Raw genomic sequence first — 18,454 nt, 5'->3', positions numbered from 1 at the left:
TGTTTGATGGAGCCTTTAGGGTTTTCTATGTACAATACCACGTCATCTGCAAATAATGACAGTTTCATTTTCTCCTTTGACAGTTTCATTTTCTCCTTTCCAATTTGGATTCCTTTTTTTTTCTTCTTCATGTCTAATTGCTGTGGCTAAGACTTCCAGTATTATGTTAAATAAGAGTGATGAAAGTGGACATCCTTGTCTTGTTTCTGTTTTTAAGGGAAATGCTTTTAGTTTTTGCCCATTGAGTATGATGTTGGCTGTAGATTTTTTATATATGGCCTTTACTATGTTGAGATATGATCCCTCTATTCCCACATTGCTGAGCATTTTTATCAGAAATGGGTGCTGGATTTTGTTGAATGCTTTTTCAGCATCTATTGATAAGATCGTATGGTTTTTATCTTTCATTTTGTTTATGTGGTGTATTACATTTATTGATTTGCGAATATTGTACTGTCCTTGCATTTCTGGGATGAATCCCACTTGGTCATAATGAATAACTTTTTTGATGTATTGGTGGATCCGATTTGCTAATATTTTGTTAAGGATTTTGGCATTTGTGTTCATCAGGGATATTGGTCTGTAGTTTTCTTTCTTTATAGTGTTTTATCCAGTTTTGGAATTAGAATTATGCTGGCCTCATAAAATGAGTTTGGAAGTCTTCCATCTTCTTGGGTTTTTTGGAATTGTTTAAGGAGAATGGGTATTAGATCTTCTTTAAATGTTTAGTAAAACTCCACAGTGAAGCCATCTGGGCCTGGGCTTTTGTTTGCTAGGAGTTTCTTAATTACATCTTCAATTTCCTTTGTTGTTATTGGTCTGTTCAAGTTTTCTATCTCTTCCCGGTTCAGTTTTGGGAGACTGTGTGTTTCTTGAAATTTGTCCATTTCGCCTAGATTGTCCAATTTGTTAGCGTATAATTGTTCATAGTATGTTTGATGATCTTTTGTATTTCTGTGGTGTCAGTTGTTACTTCTCTTTCACTTCTAATTTTGTTTATTTGAGTGTTCTCTTTTTGTTTCTTGGTGAGTCTGGCTAAAGGTCCATCAATCTTGTTTACCTTTTCAAAGAACCAGATTTTTGTTTCATTGATCTTTTGAGTTGTTTTTTAAGTCTCTTTGTCATTTATTTTTGCTCTGACCCTTACTATTTCTTTTCTTCTACTTGTTCTGGGTTTTTCTTGTTTACTTTCTAGTTCTTTAAGTTGTAGGGTTAAAAAGTCAATTAGGAATTTTTCCACTGTAATTTTAGAGCCCCTTAAATGTCACAGAAATGTGCCAATTGTAATGTGTAAACAAATCAAGGTTAGACTGGCATAGTCAATCTATGATTTAAAAATAACAGCTTTATTAGGATATGCTTCACAAACTATGCAATTCACCCACTTAAAGGATATAATTAAGTGGTTTTAATATATGTGCAGATTGTGCAACCATCACTACAATCTATGTGAAGACATTTTCATCACCCAAAAAAGAAACCTTATACCCATTAGCAGTCACTCCCCAATTCTCCCTCCACCCCCACCCAGAGGCAACCACTAATCTACTTTCTGTTTCTATAGATTTACCTATTCTGGAATGTTCACATAAATGGAATTGTACAAGATGTGTTCATTTGTGACTGGCTTCTCTCACTTAGCATGATGTTTTCAAGGTTCAACCATGCTGTAGCATGTTTTAGTACTTTCTTTTTATTGCTGAAAAATATTCCATTGTATGGATATGCGAAATTTTGTTTATCCATTCATCAGTTGATGTACATTTGGGTTGTTTCCATTTTTTGGCTAGTATGAATAATGCTGCCATGAACATTCATGTGTAAATCAATCTATGATTTTAAGTGGGAATGTTTACCACATGGAGTTTATTGCAAGAATTAAGTGAAGGAATGCATGTAAGATATCAAATACAGAGCTTGGTACACAAGTGCAAACTACATGGTGATTTCATATGGTGGGGATGGTGACAATGATGGGAGTCTCCTTTAGGAGCTGGCGGTGACTGTTGATAGCTTCCCAACATTTCTTTCTTTCCTTTTCTCCTGTTCTATGGCTTCATGTCCACCTTTCCCATTTTAGTTTCTCCTTCTTTTCTTCTGTATTTATTTCTTTTTTCTCCCCAGCTCATATCTTAACATTATTTGTGATTCTCTGATATGTTGCTTAGCACCTGGTAGCTTGAGGACAGGGCCACAGCCTTTGTTATTCTTTGAAAACTAACATGACTAAACCTTGGGAGCAAGTGGGGCAATGTACAGGGAATTATTGCTGGGGAAAGTCTGTAAGCATTTTTGTGGACTTTTTTTTTAATGCATTTATTGAGTTTTTTGAGAGAGAGGAAGGGAGAGATAGAAACATCTATGTGTGAGAGAAACAGATCCACTGCTTTTCGCACGCCCCCTACTGGGGATCAAACCTGCAACCTGGACATGTGCCCTGATCGGGAATTGAACCAGGACATCTCAGTCCGTGGGACGATGCTCAATCCACTGAACTACACAGGCTGGGCAACTTTTGTGGACTTTTGAGGCCCCAATTAGGTGGCAAAACCTAATATAAGGTTTTTAGCCATACTTATCCACATTTTACAATTTTTTAATATGCAAGTGCTCAGAGATTTTTATCCTTCAATCAAAGGATTCCTCATCTCTCTCTCTCTCTCTCTTTCTTTCTTCTTTCTTTTTCATCTTCACCCGAGAACATTTTTCCATTTTTTGTTCAGATAGAGTGGGAAAGAGAGAGAGAGAGAGAGAGAGAGAGAGAGAAACATCGATGTGAAAGGGACACATCGAGTGGTTGCCACCAGCATGACCCAACCAGGGCCGGGGACAAACTGCAACCGAGGAACGTGCCCTTAGCGGGAACCAAACCAAGGTCTCTCCGGACAGCAGGCCGATGCTCTAACCACTGAACCAAACTGGCCAGGGCCTCAGTGTTTTTTATACTAATATGCAAGATAATTATTTTTCATAGACATTCATCTTAATATTAAATAAATTATCTGTCCAAAGAAAATAGAAAATAGCTGTGGAGACAACTCGCATTTTAAAGTTCAAGTGTTTAAACCATTTTGAAGGCAAAGTTCTATTTTATTGGTAGGAAATTATTAAATTTATTCCTCTGTAAAATACAGTAATATGTCTTTTTATGTGAAGAGAGACATATATATAATTCAATAATATTGCTTGACATCAAGCAATTGATCAAATTTTTCAGGGAAGACAGTTTTATGCTTGGTGTTGGTGTTGGATGGCGTCTGAATTTGAAAATTCCTTTCATATTAATTTAGTTTGTCGCTGATGTCTCTCTTTGATTCACACACAGGAAGAGATGATTTTTATTCTGTAGGGAGGACCTCAAAAGCAGAAGCTGCACTGATACTGCAGAAGAAACGAAATAAGATTCATTAGGCCATTTTTGTTGAAAGCCTGCTATGTGGGTGCACTTTCTTCTGCCTAAATTGATAGTTTATTTAATTTTGAAGTATGAAAGGGAAAACAGTTACTTGAAAGAAACTCCAACCCCTAGAACAAGGATGACCTGTCTTTGGGAGTTCTCAGTCTTCTCTCGACTGGTTTTGTGAACTGCTTCTCTTCAGTCTTCTCCAAAGACGACACTAGAATGCAAATTTGTTTTGATGTTGTTGTTTTTTTATTATTGATTTTAGAGAGAGAGAGGAATGGATGTGGGGGAGGAGAGAGAGAGAGAGAAACATTGATCTGCTGCCTCTGGCCCATCTCCTACCCAGGACTGAGCCCACAACCTGGGCATGTGCCCTGACCAGGAATTGAATCTGCAGCCTCTCAGTGCGTGGGACAACACCCAACCAACTAAGCCACACCGGCCAGGGTCAAATTTGTTTTTAAAGTTATGTAATTTTTTTCATGTTTTAAAAAGTAAACTTGGGTGAGTAATCAATCACTTTCTGGCCTCAGTGTTTTTATGCAAAAATTAAGGGAGTACAGATCATTAATGAAGGCATGTCAGAAAGACAGTTATATACGGCAATATGCTATTGCAAAAGAACTGAAACATATTAAGACAATGATAACAGACAAAAAAGAACATCATTCGTCAGCATTAGGAAAACTTACTGATGAGGTGACAGAATTCATGAAAGAACTAGAACTAAAAGGAAAAAAAATCATTTGAGAAAAGAAGGCCACACCAGAAGGAACAGTGGAACAAACAGACACAATAGAAGGTAAAAGGAATTATAACTTAAAAGTCAGAAAGAAACGAAGAAAGAAATAAAAAGGAGTTGAAAGAAGGGACAAATGTAATAAAAGTCTGGAATGTGGATCACAGGAGCCCCTGGAGAAGAAGACCAAAGAAAGGGAACAGAACAAGTGCTAGAGCTGAGAGTCGAGAACGCTTCCCCGAAATATTTCCTGCAACGTCTGAACCGGCGGTGGGAGGAGCACAGCCTGCACCTGAGTATATTGGCCCAGAACTACCAACCAGGACCTTTGCTAGAACAATTGCTGGGCTTTCCAGAAGAGTAAAAGATTTCTCTGAGCACTTAAGGCACAAAGAGCTTGTGCCTTATGAAAGAAAGTAAATTACATTATTATCAGGCTTTTTGACAGCAAAGATTAATGACAGAGAAAATGGAGTAACAGGCATACAGGGCCTGAGAGGGAGAACAGGAGCGCTGGCGGAGAGACTGACCCGTGCTGTTGGGTCCCCCACCCAGCCTCTAGCCACAGGATTTGCTTTCTGCTTGCTCTGTACTGAGGTACCCGTGAGGGAGTTACCCGAAAGGGAGAAAGCCTGTTCCGGGTGAGCCCAGGCCGCCCCGGAAATGTGACAGCTAAGGAGTGGGTGCCAAGGACCAGACTGAAATTGAGTTTCAAACCAGGGTACGAATTCTCCTAGTTTAGATCAAGAGCTCAGAGTGTGTAACAGTGAAAATGGCATAATCTGCATTTCCATCGCACAGTTGGAAGACAGGACAGTTAAGGAACACGCATGGACTGTGGCACATGGATATGTGTACACAGAAAAAGGCATCTGAAGTTCTCTAAAGGCAGGAAGGTATTCTTCCTCACGAAAATGGGTGCCTTCTGCTGTCATCAAGTTTCAGAATCTCCAAGAGACTGTGTCCGTAGGTCCCCCTGTAGCCCTGGTGTAAAGCAGTATGTTCTTCCATGGCCACGACTGACTCTGTGTTGTGGTATTGGCCCTTACATGCACCTGGAGGGAGTGTGAATTTCACATTGATAAATTGAACTGTCCTGATTCTTTATAATTACTTCAGTGACATATCTGTGGGTCCTGGCTTCATCCCTCTGGGGTGGAAACTGGAAAATTCTTTGGATAGCAGGTATCTCCAGTGTTGTCAAATCTGCCAAGTACACAGGGCACTATGGTCACATCACTGCCAAAAGTGTCACAGGTGTGTGATGTGGATGGACCATCACTGACCTGGGATCAACAACTGTGTGGTTACCAAAATCATGCTTCATTCACACTGTTTTTCTGTTCAGCGCCACTGGGTTGTATTCATGCTGCCGTCATTTTTGTTGCGACTGTATACACACAGCCTTACAACTAACTGGCTCCCTTTGGGTGGGACACGGTAAAGCATGGTAGGAGTGCACCCGGCGAAATCCTCATTCCATCATCCATTGGGATTAGCTTCATTTGGTGCTACCCCATGTGCCTTGGGATTGGTTTTAGGAACAACCATAGCCATTGGGGTGTTGTTTTTTATCCAGATGAAAATAATTCTCAGAAAGCAAACTTCTATTGAATCATGGATTGAAGATAAGGCTAAAGTTCCTTATGATATGGGAAGTTGATGGAAGAACTTTAAACAGGTATTTCTCAGGGGTCCCAGAAGGAGATGGGCTGGAGTGGCCAATAAGAGATGGCTGTCACCAGTACAGCTTAACGATAGAACAGTTGAAATAAAAAGCAAATAGAAGAGTAAGGAATGTTCCATATAAAGCAATAGAGGATTACACAAGATTAAATAAAGGAATCAAAACATTCCTCACAAGCCCCTGCACTGAAGAGCCTCAAATAAAGCTACAGAAAGAGGAGTTTATTTTAGCCATGAGAGGGTACAATACTGGTTGATTGGAGACAAAATTCTTGATGATTCCTTTATAGAAGGTGTTTCAAGAAGAAGAGGATGGTTCCCTAGAAACTGCATGGAAAAATGTTTCTGTGATGCTGAGACAGATCAAGCCCCAGAGGGCGAGAAGAAAAACAGATGGCCTCTATTAAAATACAGTTATTATTTAAGTCCATCCCATTATTTGAAAATTGTACATATCCCTGAAGAATTATGCAAGGAGCCTACTCTGGTGAAGGTGTTCTTTTCCTCAAAGGTGCCCTAGTGCCATGATCTAAATATTTTTATGACCATTTTGAAATGGAGAAGCCATTCTGTATATACCTTTGAATTACTGCCCCTCGTTGTCACCTCTTTCTTTCTCCAAAAGAGAAAACACTTCACCTAAGCAAGTCAATTGCATTTTCTCTAGGGTTTCTAATGCACTGCATACTATAGACCTCACCCGCAAATATTGTTTCGTCTCTGCCAAGAGCATCTGCATGTGATGCTTTTATCCTGTTTCCCCCTCAGTTAATATTTCTTATGTAATATTCTAGATACTATAGAACTTAATTTGTCAGATTCAGTATAAGCTCACATTTTGTTACCTGTCTTTTAATATGCTTATTTTGGCCCTGGCCAGTTTGGCTCAGTGGTAGAGCTTTGGCCTGTGGATCAATGAGCTGCGGGTTTGATTCCGGTCAAGGGCACAAACCTTGTTTGCAGTTTGTACCTGGCCCTGGTTGGGGTCGTGAAGGAGGCAGCCAGTCGATGTGTCTCTCTCACATTGTTGTTTCTTTCTTTCTCTCTCTCTCTCTCTCTCCCTCCCTCCCATTGTATTGGAAGATAAATAGAAAAATATCCTCTGGTGAGAATTAAAAACCAAACAAACCAATAATATGCTTATTTTATCAAATCACATAATGATCAGTGGATGTTCTCTATAAATCAAAAACAGGAGAAGAAAATGGAATAATATACTTCAGATACACAAGGAAAGAAAATGTGAGCAAAACGTTTTACATTGAGTAAGATCGACATGAACTGTGTACAACACGGGGAATATCGTTCTCGTGGGCCCTTGTCAAAGTGTCTACTAGAGATCAAGTCTAATCTGAAGATTAGAGAGACATTGACACTGGGATTGATTGATGAGCATGAAACATATGGTGCTTGTAAAACTAAGGCTTAATGAAGGTTGAAAGAGGGAGATTAAAATATGTAAAGGTTATATGATTTGTCAACAAAGATCTAGTACAATCATTAAAAAAGAGAAGAGAATAAGATTAGCCTAAAAATTATGTTTTATCTAATAATACTTTGTGATGGTAGTATTATTATTGTTATTCTGAGAGACTGTTGTATAAACATTATAGATCTGAGCAAATGACGAGATATTCTAATTCTATCATCCCCAGGGGCCTTGAGAACTAGGATCCTTAGGGTGGAAGAGAGGAAATGCAATCCCTTAGTAACAGTCCTCCCATGCCCAGATTATGGTCTTGTAACACTATATTCCAGTGAAAGAAACTAGGGCCTCTTGGAGAAATGGCTGGTTCTAGTTCTGGAGTAGGAAGTGTACAAGATGAACTGGAACATTTCCATCTACCACATAGCAGGGAGGCTATCAAGGTGTGCTGGAGTTGTGGACAAAAGGCTCAGGGGTTATCTTGAAGAGGCTCCCTAGTCAAAAGTGAAACGATTTGAGCCTTAATGAGGATAATGTTCAAAATGTTTAAATCCATGATTCTATAATATTATCTAAAAAGAAAATGAATTGATCACCTTCTGAGGAAAACAGATAACAAATTCCACTGTTGTGAAATTTGTGTGAATAAAAACAAAGAACTGACTGTTTATCTTTTCTTTCCTTTATGAGCTGTGCAACTGGGTAACCAAATGGTAGATGAAGGGAAACATCTTGTTATAAAATTATTCCAGCCAATAAATGATAGTAATGTGATAAAATATCACCATACTAATGCTCTCAAATGAATTAATGAACCTAGGCATTGAGCACAAATCATTGCCAACATTAAAAAGGAGTGAAAAGCAGACATTATGTATCTCCTAGTGAAAGAACACACCGCCACTTTGTCTTGCCAAAGGAATAGACTCCGAGTCTCGAGTCTCGAGTCTCGAATCTCATCCATCCTCTGGATTCAGCAGCCAGTTTGCAGGAAATGCAGAGAATAGAGAGGAACATGCTGATCTGCACCATGAGCATGCAGTCATCAAAGTCCAGATTGGAGGAAACTTCATAGTGAAAAAAACCAGTGCCCTTCAACGGGTACATTGTAAGGGGAAGAAAAGCACAGAGTGGGATACACCAAGTTAAAAAGGGGAGCAAACTAAACTACTTCACACACTTCGGTGATAAAACCATAAAGTAACACAAGAAGGTAATTATTCTTTTAGAGGGAGAGATGGAGGCTGTGATTAGTATGGGGCAGGTGGAGGGTAGTTCACCAAGTGTACCGTCATTAACATATTACTATACTTGCTTTATTACATATGTAGCCATCTGTCTATCCCTCCATCCACCACTCTGTTTTATTTTTGGATGCATTTCAAAGTAAATTACAGACATTTTTATATTTTCCCCCTCAATAGTTTAGCACTCTATTACCACTAACTAGAGTTCAATATTTACTTACAGTTTTTCCTTTTGATGTAAAATTTACATAAAGTAAAGCACAGATTTGAAGTGTACTTTCACAGAGATTTGACAAATGCATATACTATGCAATTCAGATTCCTATCAAGATACACATTGTCATCACCCTGGAAGTCCCTCATGTTCCTTCCATGGTGATTGCAGGAGGAGGGGGAATGGGTGGGGGTGGAAGAGGGCATAGAGGGGAAAAATGGTGATGGAAAAAGTAAAGTAAAATAATAAAATCCAAATGTATTTTCGCAAATAATCAAATTTAAGAGTGAAATTGATTTCCTTTTGAGTAAAAATGAGAAATAATTTACATGCTTTACTTCTCTCACTCCCCTGACATTGCCCATTTTTGTAGATATCCTCTGGGAATCTCCCTTGGGATTATTGGAAGGTAGTACTGAGAGGCAGTATAGAATGGTAGTTAAGATTGTGGAGCCAGCCCTGGCCGGTTTGGTTCAGCGGTTAGAGCGTCGGCCTGCGGTCCAGAGAGACCTGGGTTCCCGCTAGGGGCGTGCACCTCGACTGCGGTTTGTCCCCGGCCCTGGTTGGTCGTGCAGGTGGCAGCCATTCGATGTGTCCCTTTCACGTTGATGTTTTTCCTCTCTCTTCCTCTCTCTCCCTCCCACTCTATCTGAACAAAAAATGGAAAAATGTCCTCAGGTGAGGATAAAAAAAAAAAAAAAGACTGTGGAGCCAAACAACCAGGGTTTGAATCGAAGCTCTGTCCCATATCAACAGAGTGACATTGCTTACTTCATTCATCTGCCTTGGTTTCCTCTCTTGAAAGATGGAGATAATACCTCCAGCAAAGGATGGTTATGAGGATTAAGTGAGTTAATATCTGTAAAGCACAAGAGTACCTGACACATAGTAAACAAGAAATAAGTACTTGCTTTTACTGACATTAAATTACCATTTTATACTGTGTATTATTCTTTCAAGAACTATTTTGACAATGGCCTTCAGATTTAAAATTACATTAACATAAATTATATAAAGAACAATTATTTAGACATAATTAAGTCGGAGGTTTGATTGGAGGCATCCAGTGACTTAACTATGGGTCATCCATGTCCCCTGGAGCCATTTGTTCTTGTACCCTCCAGAGACCGTCCATCTAGTATGGATCCCATGTGACCTTCTGTGAGATGTGAGGAATACCATAGACTCATGCAGGAGATTCATCAGACTCCTCACAGGATCTGCTTGGTAATAAATTAGATTATTCATGTGAAAACCTGTAGAAGTCTCTGGGAAATCAATACTCTACAAATGCCCGTGATTGCTGCTATTTATCATTCTCCAAGTGAGTCAGTCTTTTTCATCACCCAGGCATCCAAACTGTAGCCGCTGGGGTCAGCTTGTAGATCATCCATTACGGGTGTCTGCTTTCTTCTTCTTCTGTGAATCATCCTCCCCAAGGACACCCCCATCTCCACCCCCATCTTCCAGCCATTTTGCCTGTATGGCAAGCATGGTCAGCAGCCATTACAACAGCTCCAGCCCACCCACGACTTTTATAGGGGCTGTGAGACAGCAGGAAGACTTCTACAATTTCTTTGAAATAGTTAGCTTTGCAGCTATAGACTTTAGTGCAATCATCTGGAATTCTGTTTGATTTTTACCTTCTGCATGTTTACTTGAATGTGAGCACATCTCTGAGGTTTCCTGCCAGAATGTGCAGCAGAGACCTTATTCCACCAAGATGGATTTGTTTGATGTTAAAATAACGTGTGTTCTATCTTTTGAGGTGCATTGATGTCTTCTGTCTCTTAGATGTTTTTAACTTTCTGTCTTTAAAGTTAAAAACATCAAAACTGTCAATATTTATTATCTTATTAATGTCAGATTGAATTTTAACTTTTATATTTCATATGTTCTCTTGCATATATAATAAAGAACTATCAAACTCATATTAAATTTTCAAAAGTCAGTAGAATCTTATACGTACTTTACACTAAATTTTGAAAACATCAAAAATATGAAAATATGAATTCATAGTAATTCTAGCAAACTGAAGGAAACACGCCTTAAAAAGGGCTCAAAAACATGTCTATGATGTTCCTCAATCTACAAGAGTTCTGTCATTGCTGCAGAAAGGTGGTACTCTTCCCTCCCATTCTGTGGTTTCTCTCCCAGTATTTCCTTTGTCTCTCTGTGCTCCTTGTGACTGCCTATACTCATGTGATACTCCAGGTTCTATACTCAAGGATGACCACACTACATAAGGGAAAGGTGGCTGGACTGCCAGTTATGCCTCTCTGTCGTCCACTTGCACGAGCTAACACCACTGACATGTTTCTTGCAGCCGAGAGTACCTTATTCTTAGAGACACACAGAAAACTAACCTTACCTCCTATCTCCTATCTGCTCTGTGAATTTCTGGGTCCTTATGTTCTCACAGTCACCTCTACGTCTAACTTACTGTTCCGCTGAACTCTAGATGTCACCCAGATCTCGCCTCTTATCAGATGTTCTTCTCTCTGTCCTTGGTGCTTGCCTAGGAACAGAACATGGAACAGAACACCTTTGCTTTGCACATCCCAAGATGCCACACACAAAAAGCACTGTGAATCACAGATTTAGAACTACATAGAAAACAATTTCATTTATTTATTTATTTATTTATTTATTTATTTATTTATTTATTTATTGTTAATCCTCACCTGAGGATATTTTTCCATTCATTCCCCCCACCCACCATTGATTTTTTTAGATAGAGTGGAGGAAGGAGGTAGGGGGAGAGAGAAAGAAACATCCATGTGAGAGAGACACATTGATTGGGTGTCTCCCTTATGACCCTGACCTGGGCTGGGGATCAAACCTGCAACCCAGGTACATGCTCTTGACTGGGAATCAAACCTGAAACCCTTCAGTCCACAGGCCAATAATCTAACCACTCAGCCAAACTAGCCAGGGTTGTACAGAAAAACAATTTAAAAAAGTAGTTATCAGAGACTCCTATCACTCAACAACATTTCTCCATGGATGTCCCCTTTCTCCCATCACATCGTTCTACCCCTATCTCTTCCACTTTTCTTTCACACTTCCCCATCCAGTCTCATCACCAAGTTTTTCTTTATTTCTTGGGTAGAAGAGTTTAGCTATCACTTGGTGTTACAGTTTTACCTCAAACCATGACTGAGGTCTATTTTTTGGGGGGCACCTAAGTCAATTATATTGCTACACAAAAGTCTATGGTTCTGGCGAGAATTGCACCAACTGCCTTTGGGTCAGAAGAGATTACAGTTGAAAGTATTTTTTATTTTTATTTTATTTTATTTTTTTTATCCTCACCCGAGGATATTTTTCCATTTTTTGTACAGGTAGAGTGGGAGGGAGAGAGAGGAAGGGAGAGAGAGAGAGAAACATTGACGTGAAGGGACACATCGAGTGGCTGCCACCCGCATGACCAACCAGGGCCGGGGACAAACTGCAACCAAAGTACGTGCCCTTAGCGGGAACCGAACCTGGGTCTCTCCAGACCGCAGGCCGATGCTCTAACCTCTGAGCCAAACTGGCCAGGGCTGAAAGTATTTTTTAAATAGTAGTGTTTATTTTTACCTTTTACCACTTAGCACAGTACCCAGAAGTTGACTATGACCACGTTGGGATTTTGCTAGCGATCGATCTTTTTTTAGTTGGTTCTCTTTCAACTCTAAAGTGAAGTACTACAGAGGCCTTGGTTCTACCTCACGGCAGTTCAATCAGAATTGACAACATGAAAACACTAGACTGAGACTTCATAAAGTTATTACTATCTATTTATTTTTATTTTTTATTTTTTTAATCCTCACCTGAGGATATTTTTCTATTTATCTTCAGATAGAGTGGGAGGGGGAGAGAGAGAGAGAGAGAGAAAGAGAGAGAGAGAAACATCGATGTGAGAGGGGCACATCGACTGGCTGCCTCCTGCACAACCCCAACCATGGCTGGGGACGAACTGCAACTGAGGTACGTGCCCTTGACCAGAATTGAACCCGTGACTCTTTGGTCTGTAGGTCAATGCTCTACGGCTGAATCAAATTGGCTAGGGCTGGAGTTATAGCTTTTTAAAAAATATGGTTTTTTTTGCTCTGGCTGGTTTTTCTCAGTGGTTAGAGCATCGATCTGCAATTCAGAGAGACCCGGGTTTGGTTCCTGCTAAGGGCACGTACCTCGGTTGCAGTTTGTCCCTGGCCCTGGTTGGGTCATGCGGGAGGCGGCCACTTGATGTGTCCCTTTCACGTGGATGTTTCTCTCTCTCCCTCTTCCTCTCTCTCCCTCCCACTCTATCTGAACAAAAAATGGAAAAATGTCCTTAGGTGAGGATAAAAAAAAATGTTTTTATTGATATTTATTTATTTATTTTTAGAGCGAGAGGAAAGGAAAGGGAAAGAGAGATAGATACATTGATGAGAGAGAAACATGCCCCCTACTGGGATCGAACCTGTTATGTGGGCATGTGCCCTAATCAAGAATTGAACCTGTGACCTCTTGGTGCATGGGATGATGCTCAATCCACTGAACCACACTAGCTGGGCGATTTATTTTATTTTATTTTATTTTTATTATACACAATGTGTCTGTGTAGATATTTCTGCATATAACCTAATAACTTCTTTATATAATTGAATAGTATAATCTTGATTTGATAATACAAGTTTATTAAAATTGATTTGGGCTGCTGGTTCTGGAATAAGATGGACTAGATGCAGTTTTCCCTGATTCTTTTCTCTCTATATAACGAAACACACTTGGAGTTATTGAACAGATACTTATAAAAGGACTCTGAAGGCTAGAAAAAGCTATAAACTGGTAGAAAACCTTAGGACATGAGGAATGACCACATGGTGAGTTCCCTGGGTTTTCTTTTTGTCTCCCATACACCCCAGGCCTGGTTTCCAGAGAGGCCTGCAATCTGGAACCAACAACAGGCATAGACAAAAGAGCCTAAGAAAAGCCTGCTCTTTGGCCAAAGGATCAGGAGAGGGGAAGCCCAACAAAGACCCAGTGTAGAGCGACAGCCCCTGCTTACATCCTGGACCAGTAGGCAGTCCAGTCTGTTGGCAACAATGGCAACAGATCCCAGACACTGCTGCACAGCCAGGGCACTGACAGGCAGTCTGATCTGAACACAGTGGCAGGAGCAGTAAAGCCCTGTGTCTCCCTGCTTTCTGCTCAGTAGCATAAGAAGACCCAAACCCAGTAGTTTCTGCTCCATCCCCCTCCCCCAGAAGATTACCCAGTGAGAGCAGGTGGCTGAAAGAATTGCCTCTGCCCCTGCGGATGGCCCTGGCAGGAACTGAGCAGGAAGCCTAACAGCACCGGAAGAGCAAGGCACACCGGAATAGCATTGCAAAGGCTCTCAAAACCAAACTGTCACTGGAGCTAAAGCCCACAGAGGAGGTTAGAACTTACAGGATAAACCTAAACAGAGTGACAGTCTGCTAAAAGAGAAGGTTTTTACAAAAGTTTTAAGCAGGATCAAGAGTCTCCTAATGTTATAACCAAAGTATCCAGTGATCAAAGAAATCACTCATCATACCAAGAGCCAGGAAAACCACAATTTGAATGAGAAAAGACAACCAACTGATGCCAAAACTGAGATAAATCAGATGTTGGAATTTACAACCAGGATTTTAAAGCAACCATCCTAAGATTGCTTTAACAATATATTACAAATTCTCTTGAAACAAGTAAAAAAATAGAAAATGTCAGCAAAGAAAGAAAAGTTATAAAAAAGGACCAAATGAAAATTACAGAATTGAAAAAAAAATCTCATAATTGAAATAACTCACTGAATAGACTCACTAATGGAGTGGAGATAACCAAGGACAGAATCAGTGAACTTGAAGACAGCAATAGAGTTTACTCAATCTGAACAACAGAAAGAAAATAGACTAACGTGAACAGAGCCTCAGAGATCTCTAGTGGTACACTAATAAAAGAGCTAATGTTTGTACCATCAGCGTTCCAGAAGGAGAGGAGGAACTCAATGGTGTGGAAAGAGTATTTGAAGAAAAAATGGCTGAAAACTTCCTAAATTTGGTGAAGGACTGAAACTTACATATTTAAGAAGTGAGTGAATCCCAAAGGGGATAAATAAATCTATACCAACTTCTGAAACCTTCCAGACTTAAAACAATTATTGAAGTATAGTTGACATACAATTAATATATTCATTTCAGGTGTGCAACATAGTGATTCAGCATTTATAATTCTTATGCTGTGATCACCATACAAAGTTATTACGATAATAATGACTATACTATATATACAATATATAGTAATACCTAAAACAACCAATAACCAACTATAAAATGATATACTAAAATCATTATAAATAAATAATAATGGAACTCTAAAAAAATATACCCCAAAGAATTGGATATATGTCCAAAACAATTAAAAGTAGGGACTTGAACAAATATTTGTATACTAATGTTCACAGTATTATTCACAACAGCCAAAAGGTGGGACCAACCTAAGTGTCCATCAATGGATGAATGGATAAACAAAATGTGGTATATACACACAATGCTGTTCATATGAAAAATAATACAGTAATTAATAAATAATGATACAGTAATAAACTCTGTGTTGCATATACTCACAACTATAAACCTACTTTTGCCCCACCCTGTATATATAACACCACAATAAAAAGAATATAGTTAGAATATGCAACTTCTATAGCTCACTGGCAAGGGCTTGTAAGGGGGAAGAAACAGATAAATTATTACTATCCCTTACTGGCCTGCAGTAGAGGATCTGTACTCCAGGTAGGTCTCCTGAGCAGCCTGTGTTTAATGGAACCTTAAGCAATTAAGATAAGACATGGAAAGAAAAGCTACATTCTGAACAGTCAGACTTCAGGGTCTTTAAGTAGAAGTTCAGTTCTCAGTAACAAAGTCACTGAACTTGATGCAATCAGGTGACTGGGGAGAGCTTTGAATCACTAATTCCCCCTCCCCACCGTGTTTTTAGATACAAATCTGATTATCAGCCGTGGAGAGATAAAGTAGATGTACTGATCTACAGAAGAAAGGGCTCAGTGTTTTCAGCCAGGACTACTGGAAACCCTCATGTTGACCTTATTGCGCTCCAGTTCCTTTGTGCTCAGGCTCATTCATTCATTGTCTGTGTCCTTGAGCCATCTGCCATCTCAGTCAAGTGAAATGCTCAGGCTTCACTTCACCCTGGGGTCAGTGTGTCATACCCTAAGTGACTGGGGACACTGGAGAAATGGCCTGACACAGAAGGTGCAACCCTTCACCAAGACCAGACTCCCATCGTCCCTTCGATTGCACAAAGAAGGCTGTTTTGATGAGTTTTTGGCTGAGTTATCCCTGAAATTTGGCTGCTGAAAGATTAATTTGGCCTTAGCTTAATTTAAAAAAAAGTAAATTAATATAACATGTGAGGCGTTCAATATACTGTTTTCAAGAACAAGATTCTTTATATTAACATTTACTGCACATTGTGCATATGTTTATGTTGAACTATTAAATGTGTCAGTTAAGTTTTTAGACATCATTTATAGTTTTAATATATCTGGGATGTGGAATTCCATGTAATTTGTATCAAGGGAAGCATCTAATACTGTGCATTGCTAGCTGGGAGACCATCCATTCATTCATGACACATTATTTGATCAGTTAGTTTGTGTGAGGTTGTCTGCTATGCCTTGAATCCAGATCTAAACGCACCCTCCCTGTCATCCTTACTGCCACCAATATGCCAGACGCAGAAACTAGCCTGGGAGGCCTCAGCAAGACGCTTACGCTACACAGAAGCTGCTGTCCTCTAGCAAAGCCTGGGATTGCTTTGCTGACTTCTCAGGAACTTAGAGAACAAGGTGACAAGGTATTGGTGTTTGGTGCATAATGTTCCCTTTTCTTTTAATCATACCAATAAAGGGTCTTATTAATTTTCCATGTCACCAAGCATTTTCTCCTAGACATCCCTTGAAAGCAGGTGCCCACAGAGTGGAACCTAAATACGGATACATATTGGCCTACTCAAATCATCGACAGCTGGGGATCCCAGGTGCCAGGAAAAGAAGGTATCTCACTTACCCCTCGAGGTCCTGATGGTCTTTCCTCCTGTGAGATGCCTTCCTTCCCCTTCCCCAGCAGCCCTGAGCCCTCCCACCTCTTTTCTGCGGAACCCACTCTGCAGGCTGTGCCACTGTTTTCTGCAGTCTCATTTCCACACCGGGCCTGTGAGGCTGTCAAGCCGAGTGTCACACAGAGTGGCCTTCTACGGCAATGCTTTTGTAGCGATCTAAGGGAAACATGGACAATTAAAGTCTAGCTAGAAAACATGGTTTTCTATCTTTTAAAATAATAATTACAAAAAATTTGACACACACCTAAATATGTGTACACACACACACACACACACACACAAACATGTATGTAAGTTATGAAGGCTAATTATAAATTGAATACCAATGACACCAATACTCTGAATAATAAAATGTAACCAATACTATTGAAACTACCTTTGAATTTCTCCTTAATTTTATTCTTCTGCTTTCCCATTTCCACCACAGTCAACCACTATCCTGCATTTTGTGCCTGTCATTTCCTTACTTCCTGTTATAATTTTAATACATAGGTATATATCACAAAACAATGTATTGTTTAGTTTTGCACTTTTAGACTTTAGATAAATTACATCATACAGAATGTATTTTGGGTATCTCAATTTTTTTTTTTTAACTTAGCATTATAGCTTTTAGACTGAAACGTTGTTGTGGGTAGCTGCAGTTCATTTATTCTCACTGTGGTGTCCTATTCCATTGTGTGAATATTCTTGCAGTGTCTTTCATTGTTCTCCTGTTGATGGACACTTTGGTTGTTTTCAGTTTTGTTTTTTTGTCTATGTCTTTTGGTGCAGATGTGCAAGCGTTTCTCCAAGATAACTGGCATTCTTAGTTTGATTTACTCTGAAATCTATTCCTTGCCCTTCTGCTGGTCTGCTTGTATCAGAGGAGGCCAACTGCTGCAGGCAGTGTGTTTCAGGCTGTTGTATCACCTGGGAGTGGTAAGTGGGAGGCACTGAGGGAGATGAGGGCACAAGGAAGAGAGAAGCTGTGTATTTCTTCCCCTCTTTCTTTCTTGAGCAATATTTCTGGAAGTGACAGTGACGGGGTCTCCTCTATGTTCTAGGTTCTGGACAGGCCATTGTGGTTCTAGCTTCTGCCAGGAGACTGTTGTCCACATGTTTTCTATAACAATGCTTCCTCCCTATATCCCTCTTGCTAGAAGTCATCAGAGGTTCTCTCTAAAGGGCCAGATAGTACATATTTTAGGCTTTGCAGGCCCTCTGTTGGAACTACTTAACTCTGAGAAAGGCGGGGTTGTGTTTAAATAAAACTTTATTTCCCCAAAGTGGAAAACATGAGACTGTTTGATAGTTGTTCTATAAATTCCTGAGGCGCAGTTTACTTTTTTTTTTTTTTTTTAAGTTTTATTCTTTTTGTTTGTAAGATTGGATACCTTTTTTTTGTCTTCAAGTTTGGCAACATTTTCTTCTTCTATCAAGGCTATCCAGCGAACTTTCATTTCAGTTATTGTTCTTTTCAATTCTACAATTTCCATTTGAATCTGTAAAAAATATTTGTTTCATTGCTGAGATTCTTTATCTCTTCATACAGTAACATCCTGGAACATACTTACAGCTGCTTAAAGTTGTCTGTGAAATCCAACATCGGTGCTGTCTCTGGTTCACA

General features: G+C 39.6%; 1 pseudogene; it reads left to right on the top strand.

Moving 5' to 3' along the window:
* Positions 1-5,056: 5,056 nt before the first annotated feature.
* LOC118633525 lies at positions 5,057-6,348 on the top strand (annotated as a pseudogene).
* Positions 6,349-18,454: the final 12,106 nt, after the last annotated feature.

The sequence above is a fragment of the Molossus molossus genome, unplaced genomic scaffold (genome assembly GCF_014108415.1).
Source record: "Molossus molossus isolate mMolMol1 unplaced genomic scaffold, mMolMol1.p scaffold_m16_p_18, whole genome shotgun sequence".
Lineage (NCBI taxonomy): Eukaryota > Metazoa > Chordata > Mammalia > Chiroptera > Molossidae > Molossus > Molossus molossus.
Note: the sequence above shows the minus strand (reverse complement) of the source record. Positions and strands in the feature narration are given on the sequence as shown.